The sequence below is a fragment of the Rhinoraja longicauda genome, chromosome 10, assembly GCF_053455715.1.
Source record: "Rhinoraja longicauda isolate Sanriku21f chromosome 10, sRhiLon1.1, whole genome shotgun sequence".
In the NCBI taxonomy this organism is placed as follows: domain Eukaryota; kingdom Metazoa; phylum Chordata; class Chondrichthyes; order Rajiformes; family Arhynchobatidae; genus Rhinoraja; species Rhinoraja longicauda.
Window position 1 is genome coordinate 4,751,616 of NC_135962.1, and position 19,173 is coordinate 4,770,788.

Sequence of the window (19,173 nt, forward strand, 5' to 3'; positions counted from 1 at the left end):
AAGACTCTCCTTGTTAAAAATACTTTGTTACTAAGAAAGAGAGAGAGAGAGAGAGACAGCAGGTTGAGGAGCTGGGGTGTTACCATTTGCACAGGGGCTCCGGGAGCAATCGTACACCCTCTGCTCGCAGTTGATTCCAGTAAAGCCTGGGGCGCAGTGACAGATGTAGGCGACTCCGCCAGATCTCTGGTAGCAGGAGCCTCCGTTAAAGCAGGGGAGATCTGCACAGGTCAGGACAGTGTTCTCACAGTGCTGCCCATTGAAGGCAGGTCCACAGGAACAGTGGTAGCCCTCCTCCGATTCCTGTAACAGGAGCACAACGTTAGCAGCAAGCGGGCGGCATCGCTGGCTCCCTGCATACACCCTGCTGTCTACAGCAATGATGCTTGGAGAGGTTGGCACAGCAGAAGGGGCCAGGAGCAGGGGGCAGCGAGGTAGTGGCATGGGGGAGGGGAGGGGGGTTTAGGGAGCTGGGGGAGGAAGCCAGGGGGTGACTGGTGTCATACAGAGGAGGCAGGAGGTAACTGGTGCCATACAGAGGAGGCAGGGGGTAACTGGTGCCATACAGAGGAGGCAGGAGGTACCTGGTGCCATACAGAGGAGGCAGGAGGTACCTGGTGCCATACAGAGGAGGCAGGAGGTACCTGGTGCCATACAGAGGAGGCAGGAGGTAACTGGTGCCATACAGAAGAGGCAGGAGGTAACTGGTGCCATACAGAGGAGGCAGGGGGTAACTGGTGCCATACAGAGGAGCCAGGAGGTAACTGGTGCCATACAGAGGAGGCAGGGGGTAACTGGTGTCATACAGAGGAGGCAGGGGGTAACTGGTGCCATACAGAGGAGGCAGGGGGTAACTGGTGCCATACAGAGGAGGCAGGTGGTAACTGGTGCCATACAGAGGAGGCAGGAGGTAACTGGTGCCATACAGAGGAGGCAGGGGGTAACTGGTGCCATACAGAGGAGGCAGGGGGTAACTGGTGCCATACAGAGCTTGGCTGGGCTGGGATTTGCTGAATGTTTCCGAGAAAGGTTTCTGTATCAAAGGAGGACCTCAGCTGGTCGGGCAGGATCTGTGAACGGGGATGGACGGACGACGTATTGAGCTGGGACCCTTCTTCAGACAGGAGTCGGGGGAGAAGGCCGGAAAAGAGAAACGGGGATGGGACAAACCGGGCAAGTGACAGGTGGTACAGGTGATGGGTGGGGAGGGTGAAATCTAAAGCCAGATGTGGGTGGAAGAGGACAGGGGGAGGGAAAGAAGGGGGATTGAAAGGGAAATGGGGGACTCGAGGATAGGGGATGAGAGTATGGAGGAGGGGAAAGGAGCAGAGGGTGAGTGGGGTAATGGGAGATGGCGGGAGAATGTTTGCGCACTGGAGTGGGGCAGGGCAAAGAGAGGTGGCGTGGATTAGGGGGGCATTACTTGATATTAGAGATTTCAATACTCGTCCTGCGGGGTTGGAAGATGGCCAGGCGGAATTTGAATCTCTGTTCTTCACCAGTCTGCATGTGGCCTCTCTCCGGCAATGGGGGAGGCCAAGGGGGGAGAAGAAGGTTGGTTTGGGTAGGGGAGTTACAATGGTCAGTAACCTGGAGATCCAGCAGGCCTTGGCGGACTGGGCGCAAGTACACGGCCAAACAGTCACATCGCCTGTGCCTGGACTCGCCGATGTAAAAGAGGCCACATTGAGGGAACTAAATGCAGTAGATAAGGTTTGAAGATATGCACGCGAGCCACTGCCTCACCTGGAAGGACTGCTGGGGTCAATGGGGATTCGGTGTAGGGACAGGTGATACATGCGCTGTGGTTGCAGGGGATGGTACCTACCTGGGCGTAGAGGGAGGGCAGGGTGAGGTCGGTGTGGGTGGGAGGGGGTGAGGGGACCAAGGACACAGTGGTCACAGTGGATAGTGAAGAGGAGGTGGGACGGGAAGATGTGGCCAGTGGTGGGAGCACGTTGGAGGTGGCGGGGATGTCAGAGGGCGACGTGTGGGGTTGGGTTGGGTGGGCTGGTTGGTAGGGGTGTTGGGTGGGCACATGGGAAGCTCACTTCATCCTGTCTGGGGCCAGCGGGCATGGGGGTAGAGTGGCGGAACTTGGACAAGACATGGCTGAAGGCTCCACCCACACACCGGCAGGACGGAAACCACTTTGACTGAAGAAAGGAGGACCTCGGACGCCCTGGAGTGGAAAGCCCCACCTTGGGGGACAGGATATGGCGGAGACGGAGAGATGGAAAATAGTGGACGGTCTTCCTGCAAGAGGCAGAGTGGGAGAAGGGGTGGTCAAAGGCTAAAGGGATCAGGGGGTATGGAGGTAGGCAGGTACAGGATACTGAGTTGGATGATCAGCCATGATCATATTGAATGGCGGTGCAGGCTCGAAGGGCCGAATGGCCTACTCCTGCACCTATTTTCTATGTTTCTATGTCAAGGTTGATAGTTGGGTAGGAAGGTCGTAAAAGGATCTGGGCCAATATGCATGCATGTGGGATTGATCTAGTTTGTCAACTTGGTTGGCAGGGGCAAGGTTGGCAAAGGGGCCTGTTTCCATGCAGTACACAGGGGGAAGGAGCGAGGAGAGGGAGCTGGCGAGGGTCCCGGGTTGGATAGAGGGCGGGTGAAGGCAGTGGAGAGGAGTTCCCGGTAAGCTACAGTTGACCACGGCTGGCGTGGGGCGTTGCATCTCACCGTGCAGTTCCCGCCGTTACTGCAGGGTTTGCTGTGGCACTTGGACACGGGCAACTGGCAGTTGACTCCGGTGAAGCCAGGCTGGCAGGCGCAGGTGAAGCTGCCTTGGCCCGTGTTAGTGCAGGTGGCGCTGTTCATGCAGGGCTTGTTGTGGGTGCAGTAGTTGAGGTCTGTGGGAGAGAGGAGGGGAACAACCTCAGTCACGGTTCACCATCAACACAAGAACACAAGCCAAGTCTGACGATGGACTCGCCTCTATCTGTTCCCAGGGTGCAGGGAGATGCGGGAGGGAAAGATTGGGGTGATGTTCTCTCGGACGGTAGGTGGACCTGTCACTTAGACAACAGACAATAGGTGCAGGAGGAGGCCATTCGGCCCTTCGAGCCTGTACGCACCGCCATTCAATGTGATCATGGCTGATCATTCTCAATCAGTACCCCGTTCCTGCCTTCTCCCCATACCCCCTGACTCCGCTATCCTTAAGAGCTCTATCTAGCTCTCTCTTGAATGCATTCAGAGAATTGGCCTCCACTGCCTTCTGAGGCAGAGAATTCCACAGATTCACAACTCTCTGACTGAAAAAGTTTTTCCTCATCTCAGTTCTAAATGGCCTACCCCTTATTCTTAAACTGTGGCCCCTGGTTCTGGACTCCCCCAACATTGGGAACATGTTTCCAACCCCTTAATAATCTTATATGTTTCGATAAGATCCCCTCTCATCCTTCTAAATTCCAGTGTATACAAGCCCAGTCGCTCCAGTCTTTCAACATATGACAGTCCCGCCATTCCGGGAATTAATCCACTTGGAGGAGGAGTCGTCCTCCATTTGGGGGAGTCTGGGCTGATTTGAGGGTGTTTCCTCATTTGGGACCTTTGCCCACATTCATCGCGCCCCTCAGGAGTCAGGCAGATGTGTTTGAAATCTGCTCCTTGTTCATACACTATATTATCCCACTTTCCCATCCACCAAATACCCACGGGGATCAATTTAAAGAGGCAAATTAACCGACAAACCATCACATCTTTGAGGTGTGGGGGGGGGGGGGGGGGAAGCCCATGTGGCCGGAGGGAGACCGTGCAAACTCCACTCAGACAGCACCCAAGGTCAGGATTGAAACTCTGGCGTAGTGAGATAGTGGATCTACCAGCTGAACCATTGTGCCACCCTCTGCAGCGAACTCAGTTACTAGCAATTCCTCCACTCTGGGAGAGAATCTGACTCTCTCTCCTTATATCTACAACCCTTTGTGTAAAAAAAAGATGCTCTTCCGGTTCCTGTTAAATCTATCCCCCTCACCTTAAACCTATGTCGCCCGGTTCTTGATTCACCTACTCCGGGTAAATCAATTTCTCTCGTGATCTTACACACCACTATAAGAATTCACTTACTCTGGGAGAATATCTGACAAAGGGTGGCGCAATGGGTAGAACCTCTGCCTCACAGCGCCAAAGACCCAGGAGAAATCCTGACACAGTCATACATCACCGAAACAAGCCCTCCAACACATCTAAACTCCATATAGACAATGCCCTGGATGTGTGAGAAGCAACTGCAGATGCCGGTTTAAACCAAAGATAGGCACAAAAAGCTGGAGTAACTCAGCAGGTCAGGCAGCACCTCTGGAGAAAAGGAACAGGTAACGTTTCGGGTCGAGACCCTTCTTCAGACTGACGGTCTGATGTCTCCCTTTCCCCTGTCTGAAAAGGATCTTGACCCGAAATGTCACCCATCCCTTTCCTCCAGAGATGCTGCCTGTCCCATTGGGCCACTCCAGCTTTTCGCATCCATCTTTAGATAATGTCCTCATTGCCCTTGTCAATCCTCTTGGCCACTTCTTCAAATAAACGCTATCAAATTGTAGAGACATGATTTTGCACGCTGTTTGTCCCTTAGCAACCTCTTGCCTATTCAAATGCTGATAGAGTATGTCCCTCAGAATCCCCTCCATCTATCATTGGCCTCGCCGGCCTGCACTTTTCCGGATAGTCCTTCTTAAGTAAAGACACACTAGCCATCCCACAGTCTTCTAGACATCTCCCATGTGGCTATCTTGGGAGCTGCCTTTGGGGAATTAGTTCACTTCTCCCACCTCCCCACGAGGTGTTGGTGGGTTAATTGGCCTCTGTAAATTGCCCCATATGTTCGGGTGAAATCTGGGGAGAATTGATGGGAATGTGAATGGATTAGTGTAGTACTAGCAGGAATAATTGCTTGATGGTCAGCACAGAGTCAGTGGCAAAAATGTGGCCTTAAACCTATGGTCCTCTGGTTTATGATTCCCCGACTGTGTGTGCATTTACCCTATCTATTCCCCTCGCAGTCTTGTGCACCTCATCCTCCCTCGCTCCAAGGAAGAGAGTCCCAGTCTGCTCAACCTCTTCCCTGTAGCTCAGGCCCTCGAGTCCCGGCGACATCCTCGAAAAATCTTCTCTGCATCATTTTCCAGCTTTACAACACCTTTCCGGTGACGGGATGACTCAAACTGAACACACAATACTCCAAATGTGGCCTCGCCAATGTCTCTTGTACAACTGCAACATAACATCCCAACTTCTGTACTCAGTACTCTGACTGGTGACGGCCAATGTGCCAAAAGCCTTCTTGACCACCCTATCTACCTACGTGAACGGCTTGTTTTTATCCCGCAGGTCTTGATGATAGATGAAGGAAAGATTGTGGTAGAGTTGCTGCCTGACTGCGCCACACACCCCTGTCCCAGGTTCAATCCTGCATACAGGTGCTGTCTTTACGGAGTTTGTACGTTCTCCCCGTGACCTGCGTGGGGTTTCGGTTCCCCGAGATCTTCGGTTTCCTCCCACACTCCAACGACATACACGTTTGTAGCTTAAATTGGCTTGGTATTGAATTGGTATCCTAGTAGGGTAATGTTAAGGTGCTGGAGTCGCTGGTCGGTGCAGACTCAGTGGGCCTGTTTCCACACTGTATCTCTAATCCAAACTAAACTAGATGTTGAATGTGGAGGATTGTGCGCGGTGCGAGGCTGGGCATGAGGTGGGTAGGGGTGTGTGAGGGGCGGCTGTAGCTGAATCGTATGTTCGTTCGTTCATTCACCTTGGTCGCAGAAGAGGCCGCCCCATCCTTCCCGGCAGGTGCACTGGAAGGGCTGTTCGCAGGTGCCGTGGAGACAGCCCGGGTGGCGCATGCAGTCAGTACAGAACTCCCCCTGCCATCCAAAGTGGCACCTCAAGAGAGAGTGAGAGGGCAAAACCGTTAGTTGTCCTGCGAACCGCAAGGAGGGGCGCCAAGCGCGGGCGCGGCTGGCACTGCCAGCCCACGCCTCCTGCACACACAGTAACTTACTTGCACTCACCCGGACGATGGCAGTCTCCATACTGTGCGCTGCACCCAGTTCGGCAGATTGCTGCAAGGACAGACGTGAGAATCAGTGTCAAGTCTACTCCTGCACGGTGCCAGTGTGCCCACAACGGTAGGTTCTCGGTACGGGGCAATTTTCTTTCATAACGCTCCACGTTTTGAGAATGATCAGCCATGATCACATTGAATGGCGGTGCTGGCTCGAAGGGCCGAATGGCCTCCTCTTGCACCTATTGTCTATTGTTTCGGCAACACCCCCATTAGCATTCATAGCAAGAGGATTTAACTATAGGAGCGGGGAGGTTCTGCTGCAGTTGTACAGGGCATTGGTGAGACCGCACCTGAAGTATTGCGTACAGTTTTGGTCTCCTAATCTGAGGAAAGACATTCTTGCCATAGAGGGAGTACAGAGAAGGTTCGCCAGATTGATCCCTGGGATGGCAGGACTTTCATATGAAGAAAGACTGGATAGACTAGGCTTATACTCGCTGGAATTTAGAAGACTGAGGGGGGATCTTATAGAAACATATAAAATTCTTAAGGGGTTGGACAGGCTAGATGCAGGAAGATTGTTCCCGATGTTGGGGAAGTCCAGAACCAGGGGTCACAGCTTAAGGATAAGGGGGAAGTCTTTTAGGACCGAGATGAGAAAACATTTCTTCACACAGAGAGTGGTGAGTCTGTGGAATTCTCTGCCACAGAAGGTAGTTGAGGCCAGCTCATTGGCTATATTCAAGAGGGAGTTAGATGTGGCCCTTGTGGCTAAAGGGATCAGGGGGTATGGAGAGAAGGCAGGTACAGGATACTGAGTTGGATGATCAGCCATGATCATATTGAATGGCGGTGCGTACAGGCTGGAAGGGCCGAATGGCCTACTCCTGCACCTATTTTCTATGTTTCTATGTCCCACCGGCCTGACGGACGAGCACAGGCAGCAACATCTTCCCCTGCTCACTGCAAGTGCTGAACTACAGCAACATAACCAACAATGATTGCAAGCAAAGACAAAACGCGGGGAACACCCAGCAAGTCGGGCAGCAGCCGTGGCGAGAGAAACACAGTTAATGTTTCAGGCGCAAGACCCTTGATCAGAACTGATAGAGTTCTGATGGAGAATCTTCAACCTGAAACACTGGTCTTTGTTTCGAATTTACAGCGTCGATAGATTTTGGGGGGAATTTTCATTTAGCAATAAACCCCCGTGAAAGGGATGGTTTTAATGATGTGACGTGTGGCTACACAAAAACTCAGTGTTAGTAACAAACCACATCACCCTGTCAGTAACTCAGCAGGTCAGGCAGCATCTCGGGAGAGAAGGAATGGGTGACGTTTCGGGTCGAGACCCTTCTTCAGACTGACGGACGAGCACAGGCAGAAGAAGGGTCTCGACCCGAAACGTCACCCATTCCTTCTCTCCTGAGATGCTGCCTGACCTGCTGTTACTCCAGCATTTTGTGAATAAATCGATTTGTACCAGCATCTGCAGTTATTTTCTTATATCACCCTGTCAGTAATCTTGTTCTGTGTATATTGGGGAGGGTGACTTCAATGATGCTGAGAATGTCTCTGTCTGACAATGGCCGGGCTATATATACTATGCAGAGTAACATAGAGTCAGACAGCTTGGACATTTGGACCAACTCGCACATACCAACCAAGATCCTCATGAATAAGCTAGTCCCATCTCTATGTTTGGCCCATATCCCTCTCAAGTCTAAACCTTTCCAATCCATCTCCAGCTAACAAAGGCCTGTTTCCTTTATCATCATTCCTTTTTTTCCATATCTTTTATCCATTTGTTCTATATCTCTCTACATCTCTCTCGTTTCCTTTCCCCCCCTGGCTCTCAGTCCGAAGAAGGGTCTCGGACCGAAACGTCATCTATTCTTTTTCTCCAGAGATGCTGCCTGTCCCGCTGAGTTACTCCAGCACTTTGTGGTTCTCAGTAACAACCATGGTGCCAGGGAGATATCTGAAGACCCGTGCACCCACAACAATATCAGCTGTGACAGATGGCAGAGCCATGCGCGTTATTCCAGCACCATCATTAGCCTCTAGTCTCCGTGCATCGTGGAGAGTGGATGCAATGATCATCAATGTGTGCAGGCAGTCCGGTGAACACATACTCACAGGACTGACCTTCTTGCACACGTGGGTACAATTCTGAGCAGCACATGTAGGGTAGAGGGTCAGAACCTTCTCACAGGGTGGAAATGTCATGGCCGAGAGAGCATGGCTGTAAAATGAGAGGGGAACGTTTTTGTTTACACAGAGGGTGTTGGGTACACGAGGGTGTTGGGACAAGGTGGGGGCAGAAACGATAAAGGCATTGAAGGGATTTTTAGATAGGCTCATAAATGTGCAGGGACTGGAGGGATATGGATCACATGCAGACAGAGACTGATTTCACTTGGCATCATGCTCGCACGCACATTGTGGCTGAAGGACATGTCCCTTGTGTGTTCCAAGCCCCCCTTCCCTCTCCGCAAGGATGGCGACCTGCTGTAAGGTGCCAGTGACACCCAGTGACCCGATACTGTCACAAACACTTCAACCCTCCCCCCATTCCCACACTGGCCTTTCTGTCCTGAGCCTCCTCCACTGTCAGAGTGAGGCCCAGGGCAAACTGGAGGAACAGCACCTCATATTTCAATAGGCAATAGACAATAGGTGCAGGAAGAGGCCATTCGGCCCTTCGAGCCTGTACGCACCGCCATTCAATGTGATCATGGCTGATCATTCTCAATCAATACCCCATTCCTGCCTTCTCCCCATACCCCCTGACTCCGCTATCCTTAAGAGCTCTATCCAGCTCTCTCTTGAATGCATTCAGAGAATTGGCCTCCACTGCCTTCTGAGGCAGAGAATTCCACAGATTCACAACTCTCTGACTGAAAAAGTTTTTCCTCATCTCCGTTCTAAATGGCCTATCCCTTATTCTTAAACTGTGGCCCCTGGTTCTGGACTCCCCCAACATTGGGAACATGTTTCCTGCCTTTAACGTGTCAAACCCCTTAATAATCTTATACGTTTCGATAAGATCCCCTCTCATCCTTCTAAATTCCAGTGTATACAAGCCTAGTCGCTCCAGTCTTTCAACATATGACAGTCCCGCCATTCCGGGAATGAACCTAGTGAACCTACGCTGCACGCCCTCAATAGCAAGAATATCCTTCCTCAAATTTGGAGACCAAAACTGCACACAGTACTCCAGGTGCGGTCTCACTAGGGCCCTGTACAACTGCAGAAGGTGGCATGGAGTGGTGTGGATCACATGCCGGCAGAGGAGATTAGATTAATTTGGCATCGCGAAGGGCCTGTTTCTGTGCTGTACTGTTCTATTAAAGAGCCCCTGGCTGCCTGTGACATGCACACAATGGCAAATACCAACAACTCCCAGTTAGTACCCTCGCCTCACCCCCTCCCCCTCCCTATCTCCACGCCTGTCCCTACACACCCTCTTCCCACCCTCCCTTCACCTCTCCACCCCACCGTCTCACGCTCACACCATCTCTCTGCCCATCCCTGAACACACCCCCTCCCCACCCTCACATCCCCACCTTCTCCCCTTGCCCCTCACCATCTCCTCCCTCAACTCCTCCCCTCTCCCACACCCTCTGTCTCCTCTCCCTCCTTCCAGTCCCCACAACCTCCCCTCTACTTTCTCCCCCTCTCAACTTGTCCCTTCTATCGCGCTGTCTACCCCCCCTCACCTCATCTCCCCCCCTTGTGCTTCCCCACTGCACACTCTCCTTTCATCCTCACCCCCATTCCTTCCTTCTCTCTCTCTCTCTCCTCACTCCTCCCCTTTCTCCCCTCCCCTCTAACCTGTTACTCGTCTCTCCCCCTCCCCTCCCTCCCTCCCCCTCCCTCCACCCCTCCCTCCCTCCACCCCTCCACCCCTCCCTCCCTCCCTCCCTCCCCCCCTCCCTCCCTCCCTCCCTCCCTCCCTCCCTCCCTCCCTCCCTCCCTCCCTCCCTCCCTCCCTCCCTCCCTCCCTCCCTCCCTCCCTCCCTCCCTCCCTCCCTCCCTCCACCCCTCCGCCCCTCCCTCCCTCCCTCCCTCCCCCCCCTCCCTCTCTCCCTCTCTCCCTCCCTCCCTCCCCCCCAGGTGGGTAACTCCATCCTTACGCCGTGCGCAGTAATCGTTTCGCCACCCAGCCATGCAGATCCTGTGGCCCTGCGCTCCGCAGGTGAAGTGTCCGAAGGTGTCGTTCCTCGGGCGGCAGTAGCGGGAGCATCCCTGGCCGTAGTAGTGGCGACTGCAGACCACCCGGTACGAGTAGTGTAGCTGCGTCTGCTGCCTCCGCTGCACGTCCCTCGACCAGGCGCCTCCCACAGACTGGCGTCTCTGGATAGCAAAACGGCTGATCAACATCTCAGGGCTGGTTACATCTGCACGCAAACAAGCGGGTTAACTCGGCACAACCGGCATGGTCCGTGCCGGCATGATCAGAGAAACAGCGACATACACGAGACTGCAGGTGCTGGATACGGGAGATAAACGCAAAAGTGCTGGAGGAACTCAGCGGACAGGCAGCGTCTGTGGGGGGTGGTGGGTGGTGGGTGGTGGGAGGCACAGGCGACGTTTCAGGTCAGGACTCTTGTTCAGACATTTATTTTAAAACTGATGGCCCTGTAACCTTCCTAGTGGGTAATGGAGGTGTTAATGTAAGAGTTACATACATACATAATGTAAGAGTTACATACATACATAATGTAAGAGTTACATACATACATAATGTAAGAGTTACATACATACCATACATACATTACATACCTGCAGAATGCAAGTTTTAATGTAAGAGTTACATACAACACTATCCTACACACACTAGGGACAATTTTTACATTTACCCAGTCAATTAACCTACAAAGACGTACAGGTTTGTAGGTTAATTGACTGGGTAAATGTAAAAATTGTCCCTGGTGGGTGTAGGATAGTGTTAGTGTGCGGGGATCGCTGGGCGGCGCGGACTCGGTGGGCCGAAGGGCCTGTTTCCGCGCTGTATCTCTAAAAAAAATCTAAAGTTAGGGGCTGAGGCATTGCGAGTTAACATGGAAACATAGAAAATAGGTGCAGGAGGAGGCCATTCGGCCCATCGAGCCAGCACCGCCATTCAATGTGATCATGGCTGATCATTCTCAATCAGTACCCCGTCCTTGCCTTCTCCCCATACCCCCTGACTCCGCTATCATTAAGAGCTCTATCTAGCTCTCTCTTGAAAACATCAAGTGAATTGGCCTCCACTGCCTTCGGAGGCAGAGAATTCCACAGATTCACAACTCTCTGGGTGAAAACGTTTTTCCTCATCTCAGTTCTAAATGGCCTACCCCTTATTCTTAAACTGTGGCCCCCTGGTTCTGGACTCCCCCAACATTGGGAACATGTTTCTTGCAGAACGTGTGAATATGTGGAAACGGGACTGGACAAGCGAGGAGAAGATACAAGCCGAGCATTTGGCAATAACTTTTTCAGTCAGAGAGTTGTGAATCTGTGGAATTCTCTGCCTCAGAAGGCAGTGGGGGCCAATTCTCTGAATGCATTCAAGAGAGAGCTAGATAGAGCTCTTAAGGATAGCGGAGTCAGGGGGTATGGGGAGAAGGCAGGAACGGGGTACTGATTGAGAATGATCAGCCATGATCACATTGAATGGCGGTGCGTACAGGCTCGAAGGGCCGAATGGCCTCCTCCTGCACCTGTTGCCTATGACGTGGAGGGAGGAATTGCAGGTGCTGGTTTAACCCGAAGATAGACGCAGAAAGCTGGAGTAACTCAGCGGGTCAGACAGCGTCTCTGGAGAAAAAGGTCGAGTTCGGGTCGTGTCTGAAGAGGGTCTCGACCCACAATGTCACATGTTCCTTCTCTCCAGAGACGCTGTCTGACCCGCTGAGTTACTCCAGCTTTTCGTGTCTATTTGGCAATAATTGTCACTCTCTGGCCCGCTGTGTTCCTCTGCCACCCTGTCCTTCGCTTCGAGGGAAACGGACCTGCCCGCCTGAGCCTAACACACCTGAGTCTAGGAATGCGCGCACACTCTACTGATACCCTGGTCCCGACCTTAAAACCACTCACTCGCCGCCGGCGGTCCACCTCCCCCTCCCCCTCCCCCAGAGCAGACCCCCGCTCTCGGTGTCCGCCCGATTGGGTGGGCAGGGAGCGGACAGAGAGGATATCGGGTGCGTGGGCGAAGGGAGGACAACGTGAGTTGGCGCACGGTGGAGCAGCGGTAGAGTTGCCGCCTCACAGCGCCAGAGACCCGGGTTCCATCCTGACTCCGGTGCGCTGTCCGTACGGAGTTTGTACGTTCGTACAGCACCGGGTCTGCTCGAACTCGGACAAGCCGTGTGTGTAAACGGGAAGCGGGTTCTGTTCAGGTCCTTTCGTGGACTCTGCAAACCTTGGATAGCAGAATAATAGCGCATTCAGTCTTCCGACTCTGGGGAGCCCGGGAATAGTGTTGATTGTATCGAGCTGGTGTTTGTGTTGTCTCGCTGTCAAAATTCTGAGCAGACTAGACATTACTGGTGCCGTCGAGCTATGACAATGACGCCCACATTTAGCATTTTTTAACCAGTGTGTTTTATTTTGCAAACTAGTTTCTCAGGATTCCGATATTGGGTTCAACTGGTTTCTCCGATATTGGGTTCTCCAGAGTTTCTCAGGATTCCGATATTGGGTTCAACTGGTTTCTCCGATATTGGGTTCTCCAGAGTTTCTCAGGACTCCGATATTGGGTTAGAGTTCTACTGGTCTGGAATTTCCATCTGAAGATTTTATAAATAGGCTGAATGGCGAATTTACCAGGCGATGTCAACATGATATTGGCGAGATTCCCAGCACCGAACCACAACATTGTGTGTATGTGTGCAGGCAGGAACTGCCGATGCTGGAAGACACGAAGTGCTGGAGTAACTCAGCGGGACAGGCAGCATCTCTGGAGGGAAGGGATGATGGGTGACGTTTCGGGTCGAGACCCTTAGGGGCAATGTCACGTCACCGCACCAGCGAAGAATGGATTTCGGAAAGGTTGTTTTTTAAGGTCATAGGTGATAGGGGCAGAGTTAGGCCATTCGGCCCATCAAGTCTACTCCCCCATTCAACCATGGCTGATCTATCTCTCCTAACCCCATTCTCCTGCCTTCTCCTCATTACCCCTGGCATTTGCACTAATCAAGAATCTATCACTCTCTGCCTTAACTGCTGGGATAATAATTTATCTTCCACTGGGGTAAATTATATATGTATATATATGATGGGTATATATGATGATATGATGTAAATATATACACATCTATGTATGCATCTATACACACACATGTATATACATATGTGTGTGTGCATAGATGTATACATATATATATATGTGTGTGTGTATAGATATATACACATACATATATGTATGTGTGTGTGTATATATATATATATATATATATACACATATATATGTGTGTGTGTGTGGATATATATGTATATGTATATATATATACACATATACATACACACACGCTCACACACATATATATATATATATATATACACACACACATACATATATATATATGTATACATCTATACACACACATATATATATATGACTGGACGTTATATCAGCCCCAGTCATAGAGTCAAACAGCGTGGAAACAGGTCCTTCAGCACAACTTGCACAAGCCAACCACAATTCCCCATCTGCACTAGTCCCACCTATCTGTGTTGGCCCATATGCCTCTAAATTACCTTTCCTATCCATGTACATGCCTTCTAAATGTTATAGTACCTATCCTTATCTACCTCCTCTGCAGCTCGTTTCACACCCCCACTACACTCTGTGTCTCAGGTTCCTATTATATCTTCCCACTCTCGCCTTAAACCTCTGGTCCTCTGGTCCTTGATTTGCTATTCTGGGTAAAATAACTCTGTGCATCTATCATATCCACTCCCCTCACGACCGTATACGTTATATCCTGTGTCTCGTAGGCTCAATTGATTTCTTTGTTGTTCTTATATTTTTAGACAACAGACTTTGGTAAGATGGAGACAAATGAGATGGAGCGGTGGAGATCCTGATTAATTAGATGGCCATATCCCAGTCTGATGCAGAGTGAGAGAGAGAGATCAAGCTCCAGGAGGGATGGGGGGACATGGGCTGAGAGAGAGGGGATGGAATGGTCCCTACTGCGGTGCATGGATCCTGCAATGGTCATGGGCTGATGGATGCAGGAGCCACAATGGCCCTGGAATATTCTCAGTGCAATGGCAGCACTGATCCCATGGGGATCTCAGAGCGATGGAAGCACAGAGATCCCAGAAGGACACAATCCATCCCCAGATTCATAGAGTTGAACACAGCCCAATGTGCTGGCCTGTATTTACCCTGGAGTGGTACAGGGTTAGAGATGATGCCTGATCTTGGAGTTGCCCTGGAGTGATAGAGACAGGGATTGGGATCAACTGGAATAAGACCCCAGAGTGGTAGATACTCTACTGAGATTCATCGTGAATCTCCATTACGCAGCGATCTCTCTTTCTGTGGTGAAGAACTGCAAATGCTGGAGTGACCTCCGGCTGATGTAGACGAATAGACTACTAGACGCGATGAGGAAAGAGAGATCGCTGCGTAATGGAGATTCACGATGAATCTCTGCATGAGTTGCTGTCTTGCAGCGCCGGAGACCCGGGGTTCGATCCTGACTACGGGGGCTGCCTGTACGGAGTTTGTACGTTCTCCCCATTACCGTGTGGGCTTTCTCCCGGTGCTCCGGTTTCCACCCACACTCCAGAGACGTACAAGTTTGTAGGTCAATTGGTTTCGGTAAAATAGTAAATTGTCCCTGGTGTGCGCGGGACAGTGTTGGCGTGCGGGGATCGCTGGCCGGTGGGCCGATCAACTCGGTTTCCGCGCTGTATCCCTGAACTAAACTAAACTGAGATACATGGTGGAGAATCCTGGAGAATCAGAAATATTGAAAGGGTGAGGGAGGGAGACCCAATAGACAATAGGTGCAGGAGGAGGCCATTCGGCCCTTCGAGCCTGTGCGCACCGCCATTCAATGTGATCATGGCTGATCATTCTCAATCAGTACCCCGTTCCTGCCTTCTCCCCATACCCCCTAACTCCACTATCCTTAAGAGCTCTATCTAGCTCTCTCTTGAATGCATTCAGAGACTTGGTCTCCACTGCCTTCTGAGGCAGAGAATTCCACAGATTCACAACTCTCTGACTGAAAACGTTTTTCCTCATCTCCGTTCTAAACCCCTTATTCTTAAACTGTGGCCCCTGGTTCTGGACTCCCCCAACATTGGGAACATGTTTCCTGCCTCTAACGTGTCCAACCCCTTAATAATCTTATACGTTTCGATAAGATCTCCTCTCATCCTTCTAAATTCCAGTGTATACAAGCCTAGTCGCTCCAGTCTTTCAACATACGACAGTCCCGCCATTCCGGGAACCAACCTAGTAAACCTACGCTGCACGCCCTCAATAGCAAGAATATCCTTCTTGGAGGCCACAAGACTGTGGAGGCCATGTCAGTGGATATTTTTAAGGCAGAGATAGATAGATTCTTGATCAGTGCGGGTGTCAAGGGTTATGGGGATGAAGGCAGGAGAATGGGGTTGAGGGGGAGAGATAGATCAGCCATGATTGAATGGCGGAGTAGACTTGATGGGCCGAATGGCCTAATTCTGCTCCTATCACTTATGACCTTATGAAGAGGGAAGCTGCCGATCCCGGCTCCAGGTCGTCCCCGGCAACTGGAGAGTGGGGTGGAGCGATGAAGAAAGGAGAACTGGAATCGTGCAATCCGTCCTCAAGGTCGGCAGTTGGAGGACAAAAGGTTGAAGATGGGCGAGGAGGAGAGGAGAGGGACACCGGATCACTGGGTAACCCAGACCCAGGCTATGACTACAACGAGCCTTTATGGGCAACTACAACATGGACCTGGTAAATGGCACCAATACCTGGGGACTCTTGCCTCTGGTCTCCAGTGGGCTGTTTCCACACACTTTGTACTTAGTGAGGGATTGTGTTTATTTATGGTAAATAGTTTACTGAACTGTACGCAAAGAGGATTTCACTGTAATTTGGTACATGTGATAGTAAAGAACCAAGGAACCGGTCCATTAGTAACTGGGCCGATGGAGGCGAACGCCGGCCTTCTATATCAACGCAGAACGGTCGACATGTGTAGGAAGGAACCGCAGACGCTGGTTTACACCGAAGATAGGCGCAAAATGCTGGAGTAACTCAGCGGGACGGGCAGCATCTCTGGAGAGAAACATAGAAAATAGGTGGAGGAGGAGGCCATTCGGCCCTTCGAGCCTGCACCGCCATTCAATATGATCATGGGTGATCATGGCTGATGTTTCGGGACGAGACCCGAGTCTGATGAAGGTTCTCCTTCTCTCCAGAGATGCTGCCTGTCCCGCTGAGTTACTCCAGCATTTTGTGTCTATCTTCGGCGTAAACCAGCGCCTGCAGTCCCTTCCTGCACACGTCGACCGTTCAGCGTTGAGAGAGGAGGCCCGGTCCTTCAGTTACCCAAGGGCCGGTGCATTGAGTGGCTCCAGCTCTCTGTAGGTGCCGGCCGGCCTGCAGAACAAACGAGGCCGCTTCTGCAAAGGGCGGTGTCATTCCTCGGGAGGTGTTAAACGCAGGAAGAGCCCGTCCGGAACTCTTGGCAAGGCTTCGATTTTCTCACCAAGGTCCAGCACCGTTTCCCACGCCTAAAATAAACCAAAGGAAGTGGATTGCGCTGGGGGATTGTCACAGCCCGCCTGCACCTGTGAAACTCGCCGCCCGCATCTCACAGCGTCCAATGCACCCTTTCAACTCATTCACAACCTGCGCCTTACTGTCAAACCCCTGGACTTACTGGGGATCAGCTGGCTGGGGGGAGAATTCCAAGCTTCGATGATCAGGGAGAAAGTTCCCTGTGAAACAGAAGAGGGAGAGACGTAGTTAGAGGGGCTGCCGTGTCCCCCCACGCCCACCCTCGCAGCGCCAGGACCGCCCGGTCCAGGGGGCTCACAGTCTACTCGCCTCCCCCTTGAGCAACCTGCCTTGTCGGGTATTCCCCCACTGAGCCCGCCTCAGTAACAGGCTAAACATCACCCGAACCGCGCCTGCCTGGCTCTGGTGTTTATTCCTGCACGCTTTGTATGTCTTTCTGTTTGTTTGTCTGTGTGATAGTATGTGATCGTGTGTGAGTGTGTGATAGTGTGTGTGTCTGTGTGTGTGAGTGTGTGGCTGTGCGAGTGTGTGTCTGTGTGTGTGAGTGAGTGTGTGTGTGTGTGTGTGTGTGATAGTGTGAGTGTGTCTTTGAGTGTGTGTGATACTGTGATTGTGTGTCTGTGTGTGTGAGTGTCTGTCTGTGTGAGTGCGTGTGTGAGTGTCTGTGTGAGTGTGAGTGTCTGTCTGCGAGTGTGAATGTGTGTGAGTGTCTGTGTGAGTGTGAGTGTCTGTCTGCGAGTGTGTGAGTGTGTGTGAGTGTGTGTCTGTGTGAGTGTGTGTGAGTGAGTGTCTGTCTGCGAGTGTGTGTGAGTGTGTGTGTGTGTGTGAGTGTCTGTGTGAGCGTGTGTGAGTGTCTGTGTGAGTGTGAGTGTCTGTCTGCGAGTGTGAGTGTGTGAGTGTCTGTGTGAGTGTGTGTGTGAGTGTGTGTGAGTGTGTGTGTGAGTGTGTGTGTGAGTGTCTGTGTGAGTGTGAGTGTCTGTCTGCGAGTGTGAGTGTGTGTGAGTGAGTGTGTGATAGTGTGTGTGAGTGTGTGTGAGTGTCTGTGTGTGAGTGATAGTGTGTGTGTGTGAGTGTGTGTGTGTGAGTGAGTGTCTGTGTGAGTGTGTGTGTGAGTGTGTGTGTGAGTGTCTGTGCGAGTGTGAGTGTGTGTGCGTGTGAGTGAGTGTGTGATAGTGTGAGTGTGATATGGTGTCTGTGTGTGAGTGTGTGATAGTGTGAGTGTGTGTGTGTGTGTGTGAGTGTGTGTCTGTGTGAGTAAGTGTGTGATAGTGCATCTGTGCGCAATTCCCTGTATCCACGCCTCCATGCGCGGGGTGTTTGTGTGCTCGTGTGTCTGTGATTGAATGTGTATGTGTGTGTGTGTGTGTGTGTGTGTGTGTGTGTGTGTGTGTGTGTGTGTGTGTGGAGGACGGAACTGCAGATGCTGGTTTACACCAAAGTTGGACACAAAATGCAGGAGCGACTCAGCGGGTCAGACAGCATCTCTGGAGAAGTGGGTGTCTGTATGGCTGTGTTTGCGAGTATGTGTGTATACGGGTATCTGTGCATTTATGTGTGTCTGTCTGTGGGTGTAAGTGCATGTGTGTATGTGTACAAAGGTGTCTACTATGAACATGTCTGTGTGTGTGCGCGCCTGTGTAGTGTATTTGTATGCACGCCCCATGAATAGATGTGTGTGTGAGTGTACAGATGTGTGATGTATTTGCATGTATATGTGTACATGTGTATAGAGGTGTGTATATTTACACGTGTGTATGTGAAAGTGTGTATATAGAGGTGCGAGTGTGCAGGTGTGTGTCTAGAGGTGCGAGTGTACAGGTGTGTGTACAGAGTGAACAGGTGTATATATGTTGTGTGTGTGTATTGAGGTGCGAGTGTACAGGTGTGTGTATAGAGGTGTAAGTGTGTGTGTGTGGAAAGAGATGAGAGGGTACAGGTGTGTGTATAGAGGTGTAAGTGTGTGTATGTAGAAGTGCGAGTGAACAGGCGTATATAAAGTGTAAGTGTGCTTGTGTGGAGAGATGCGAGTGTACAGGTGTGTGTGTATAGAGAGGTGCGAGTGAGCAGGTATATATAGATGTGCGAGTGTGCAGGTGTGTGTGTGTATATATAGATGTGCAAGTGTGCAGGTGTGTGTATATATAGAGGTGCGAGTGTGCAGGTGTGTGTATATATAGAGGTGCGAGTGTGCAGGTGTGTATATAGAGGTGTAAGTGTGTATGTGTGCATGTTTGAGCAGGGGTCTAGGGGTAAAACGGAAGCCTCAGTTTCTGTGCATCAGTTGGTCCAAACAGAAGATGCTGGAGTAACTCAGCGGGTCAGTCAGCGCCCGTGGAGCCTGTGTTTCTGGCGGTCCCCAGCCCACCCTGACTGTGTCCCCCTCCCCTCTCTCTGCCCCAGTGCCCTGCTCTCC

General features: G+C 51.5%; 1 pseudogene across 1 annotated transcript in view; it reads right to left on the reverse strand.

Moving 5' to 3' along the window:
• LOC144597567 (uncharacterized) overlaps window positions 1-19,173 on the reverse strand; it is a 30,802-nt pseudogene that overhangs the window by 9,905 nt on the left and 1,724 nt on the right. The window contains exons 3-8 of the transcript XR_013547760.1: window positions 16,903-16,960; window positions 10,159-10,422; window positions 6,014-6,074; window positions 5,765-5,895; window positions 2,692-2,861; window positions 84-303 (exon numbers count right to left, since the gene is read on the reverse strand). The product of XR_013547760.1 is annotated as an uncharacterized LOC144597567 (transcript). The remainder of the gene's footprint in view (window positions 1-83; window positions 304-2,691; window positions 2,862-5,764; window positions 5,896-6,013; window positions 6,075-10,158; window positions 10,423-16,902; window positions 16,961-19,173) is intronic.